The sequence below is a fragment of the Maniola hyperantus genome, chromosome 23 (assembly GCF_902806685.2).
Source record: "Maniola hyperantus chromosome 23, iAphHyp1.2, whole genome shotgun sequence".
NCBI classification, from domain to species: domain Eukaryota; kingdom Metazoa; phylum Arthropoda; class Insecta; order Lepidoptera; family Nymphalidae; genus Maniola; species Maniola hyperantus.
The window spans coordinates 8,175,391-8,180,948 of NC_048558.1; positions in this window are offsets into that span (position 1 = coordinate 8,175,391).

Consider the following 5,558-nt stretch of genomic DNA (forward strand, 5'->3'; position numbering starts at 1 on the left):
GGGATATCATATGAAAGGGCTTTTCGTAAACACCTAGGTTCGTAGGGCCTGTACATTCTAAAACAGATTTTTTGTTTTTTTATGCAAAATAGTTTTTGATTTATTGTACAAAATGGCGGAAAAATACCCGATGGAACCCTCGGTGCGCGAGTCTGACTCGCACTTGGCCGAAAAAATTTCGGTTGGTAGTTCGGATAATCGCGAATCCGTGTAACTGAGGGCCGGATAATCGAGTTTCTACTGTAGGTACCACATCCAAAATAAGCACATATCATCATCGTGATCAAAAGCGCTGTCGCCAAGTAGTGGACTAAGGGTAGAGCGGAGGGGGCGGTACCTCCTGGACCTCGGTTCTTGGGGCCAAACCTTGAAAGTCCTTTATTAAAATGCCAACCGGGGAAGCAACCTACCACACAAGTTACAGCCCGGGTGAAGAGGCAAATCCTTGAGGCCTGTACAGTGTAGTGTACCCATTGATCTCACGGTCAGACGGGAGACTACTCGTCGTCAAATTTTCAACTTTAAATTCAGGATTTTTAGGTCCATTTTACTTTGATGGCATTATGTTTCGACTCTAGAATTCTATCAACGTTGGTGAGATGTAAAATTTCTTACTATGCACCCGTACCACCTACTCCCGTAAAAAAGTGTGTATCTTCCGCTATAATACATATCAACGTTCTACCCACATGCCGGGTGACATTGTGGAAACGGGGTAATGTTTAGGAATCGAGGTCACAGTTTTTGTATTAACCCGCGTTTCCGGTTTCAGTGTTGCCAGTTGGAAAGCAGTGTTGACATATCAAAAAAAAAATGGCGGTGCTAAAGACGTGTGCATTTCACAACAAATACCTGTAGAAGTAGCCCTATTGTGACTCTTACTGTTAAAGTTAGATAGCTAAATGCATTTCATCATGATCAACCCATCGCCGGCTCACTACAGAGCACGGGTCTCCTCTCAGAGTGAGAAGGGTTTTGGCCATAGTCTACCACGTTAGATTGGTAGACTTTACACACCTTTGAGAACATTATGGAGAACTCTCAGGCATGCAGGTTTCCTTACGATGTTTTCCTTCACCGTTAAAGCAAGTGATATTTAATTACTTAAAACGCACATTGCTCCGAAAAGTTAGAGGTGCGTGCCCAGGATCGAACCACCGACCTCTGATTAGAGGGCGGACGTCCTAACCACTAGGCTATCACAGCTTATCTTCAAATGCATGTAATGCATTTAAACTCATAATAAATCGAGACGAATGATTATTTTTTATCCTCATCACCGTGGCCCCTTTTTTTTGTTTGTCAAAATGTATTTTGCACTTACGTATTTTACGTATTTTAAGCCCTACTTACAAAAGAATAATAACCTAGCTTAAACAAGATTTGGTATGTTTTAGAATCTAAAATTTAGACAGTTAAATTAAAACCACAGAATAATTTTTAAAAGTAGGTAAGTAATTGTTTTAATAAAGTATATTTACACATTCAAACATCTAATAGATCAAACAAACTACTGTGGTGTTGTATCGACATGCAATAGTAGGCAATGGGAGCACACATTTTCACAGCTTAGGTAGAGGTCTGGGCTCCATAATGAGCTGTTGTTTAAAGCATTCAGTGATTAATAGATGTTCTCCTGGAGCTAGTTTTAACTATTTAATTAATAACTTAAATGAAAAATCATTGGATAGTAATACAAATGTTATATTATTGTTTGGGGACAGTTTACAAGTCAAAAAACAACAGATTGTAAAATGCATTCAAAAATTATTGCTCCTACATGAGAAAACAAAATGTAAATTTGTTTTGTGTGCTTTTCCTTATTCTGGTACATTAAACAAACAACAAAATGATAAAATACATACTTTAAATTTGAAAATGTATAATCTCACTAAACATTATAGTGAAGCTATTTTTTATTTTGACATTAATAGTATTAAATTGACTAATAAGTTTAAATTGACCGGAGACAGTATGTATCTGCCGAAGAGATGTAAAATGCATATTGCCTCACTATTAGCACATAATTTAAATGATTCAGTTACAAGTGTTGTAACAAACTCTTTTGACTCTTGTACAAACTGTACTTCTAGTACAAATATTTATAATATTGACTCAAGTACTTCTAGTACAAATATTTATAATATTGACTCGAGTACTTCTAGTACTAATTTTTCTATTATTGACTCGAGCAATAGTGTAAGTACTATTAGGAACCCTATTGCTTGTTTAAACTAGACAGTAAGACAACGGAGGAGCCCTGTCACATGAAAAATGTACATCAAAGTATACAGAGCTTCACCGGCAAAGAATTAGAAATTGCAAGTTGTTGCAAAAAATCTAATGTTATCAATCTGGTGCACCAAAACATTCAATGTATCAGAGGGAAAGATATGGAAATAGAACTTTTTTTGAATAATTTCAATATTGATATTTTATGTATAACTGAGCATTGGTTAAAAAATCATGAGTATACATTCAATTTTGGTAATCACCAGGTTGGTAGTTCGTTCACCAGAACCAATGCGATTCATGGCGGCTCGTTAATTTTGCTTAGCAAACAATTAAAATTCAAGAATCGAAATGACATAGAGAGCCTGTCTGTTGAGCGAACAATAGAACTATCCTCAGTTGAACTTGAGCAATTCATTGTTGTGTCTGTATATAGACCACCCTTGTCTAACTTTGATCTTTTTGAAAAGGTAATGGATGAAGTCTTATTCAAAATCTCAAAATCAAATAAAAAGCTGATTGTGTGCGGAGACTTTAATGTAAATATTTTGGAAAGTAGCCCTTTAAATGGCAAATTATTAAATCTTTTCAAATCCTACAACCTATCCAACATGTTTATGGAGCCTACAAGAATAACTGTAACTAGCGCCACATGTATAGACAATATTTTTACAAATATAAATCCAATTACTAAAACCATAATTAGCAAATTGGATTCGGATCATTGTGGACAGTTGATCCAGTTTGAAAATTTGAAGAAAAAAAATTCTAAACGTAGAATAACCTTTGTACCAGTAACGTCTGACCGAATTGAGAATATGAGACTAAGCCTTATAAAACACCTTCCATTTTTGTCAAATGGGTTTAGTCCTGATGAAATGTATAATACATTTTTTAATATATTCAATACTATATTTAACTCAATATTCACCAGTAAATCGGTCTTGACTACTGATGCAAAAGTTTTTAGTGAATGGGCAACAGTAGAACTACATAAAAGTAGACAAAAACTATATGAATTGTATGCGGAGCGACAATATGATACTGGTGACGAATTCAAGCAGTACGTTCAACTGTTTTCCAAAAAGTTTAAGAGAGATTGCATTGCAGCCAAGTCAAAATATATCCAGGCAAAAATTAAAAACAGCTCCAATGTAGTAAAAACTACCTGGAAAATAGTTAACGAAGAAACAGGAAGAGTGACACATAAAACTTGTAATTTTGAACTAAAATATCATGACAAGTTGATTACGTCAGACCCCGAGGTTGCAACCGTTTTCGAGACCTTCTTTACAGATATTCCTGTTTCTACTACAAAATCATTGAACTCTTCAGCAGCCGCCGCTCTCTCACTATTGGAGGATAACGTGCCTGAATGTAATAAAATGTTTGAATTCAGTCACGTTAGTTGCTCTGACGTTATCAAAGCTTTTAAATTAATTAATAATAAGAAAACAAATGATCTGTGGGGCATTTCCGTTAACGTTGTGAAATCGTTAATTGATATTGTTGCACCCGAGTTAGCATTAATATTCAATAATTGTGTTGACTGTGGTGAGTTTCCAGACTTAATGAAACATAGTAAAATAATTCCATTATTTAAATCAGGTAGTACTAGTGACCCCACTAACTTCAGACCGATATCTGTACTACCCACTTTTAGTAAAATCTTTGAAAAAATAATTTTAACTCAACTGCTTAATTTTTTCAACATTAATGATTTATTTCACACCAAACAGTTTGGTTTTACACGGGGTCGCTCAACAACCGATGCTGGTGTTGAGTTAATACTAAATATATTTGAAGCCTGGGAGGAATCACGTGATGCGCTTGGCGTTTTATGTGATTTATCCAAGGCTTTCGACTGCGTTGATCATGAAACATTGGTCGCGAAATTGCACCATTATGGAATTAGGGGTGCAGCATTGGAATTGATGAGTTCTTACCTAAATGATAGAATACAAAGGGTAGACGTGGATGGAAAGCGATCTCCCGGATCCGTTGTAAAAATGGGGGTGCCACAAGGTTCCATCTTAGGACCTTTTCTGTTCCTTATTTACATCAATGACCTTCCTTACCTCGCTAAGGACAATTACGGGATAGTCTTGTTTGCTGATGATACATCACTTTTATTTAAAATCAACCGATACTTAACAACTTTTGATGAAGTAAACAATTCTCTCACCAAGTTAGTACAGTGGTTCGAAGCTAATAACCTGCTTCTCAACGGGAAAAAGACAAAGTGCATTAAATTCACTTTACCAAATGTTAAGCAGGTGAAAACCACTGTGCAACTTAATAATGAGGAATTAGATTTAGTGGATACCGCTATTTTTCTTGGAATAACGTTAGATGCAAAACTTCAATGGGGCTCTCATATAAATAACTTATCGAACAGACTTAGTTCTGCCGCATATGCGGTAAAAAAGATTCGCCAGTTGACAGACATAGAAACTGCGAGACTAGTATATTTTAGTTACTTTCACAGCATTATGTCATATGGTATATTATTATGGGGTAATGCTGCTGATATTAATTCTATTTTTGTGCTGCAGAAAAGGGCTGTTCGAGCCATATACAGTATGGGGCCACGAGAGTCGCTGAGAACTAAATTTAGGGAAGTTAAAATTATGACAGTGCATAATCAATATATTTTTGAAAATTTACTGTACGTACATAAAAACATAAATAAATTTAAAAAAAAGTGACTGTCATAATATAAATACTAGAAATAAAAATAAACTTGTAATTCCCGCCTCTAGGCTCAGTAAAGTTAGCAATTCATTTGCTCGTAATTCCATACGTTTCTATAATAAGCTTCCAGAAGACATATTGGAGATGTCTCTCAACAAGTTCAAAGTTTTCATAAAACGTAAACTAATTGAAAAATCCTATTACAATGTAAAGGATTATTTAAATGATAAGCAAGCTTGGGAATGAGTTGCTTAACGACTTTGTGATAGTTCTAATAAGTTTCAATAATTTTGTAAAGTGGTGATAATAAAAAGAATACCCGGCTGAGTTTGTTGTGGGCTCTTCTCAGACCTGGGCGCGTTTGGAACCCTCGTAGCTTTAGTTTTAAGTTTGCGTTATAATTATCACCACTATATTATCTTACAAATCTAACACTATACCAGACAATCAATAAGAGTAATTTATTACCTATTTTGAATAAATCATTTGACTTTGACTTTGACTTATATGATCAGGACACACCGACACTGAGATCGAAGCGCGTTTCGATTGGTCGATCATCTTGCCAAATAGTAAGTTGCAACACAATCCAGTAGTGTGTCTATACCTTTAGCTTTCTTTTTTTCTGATTG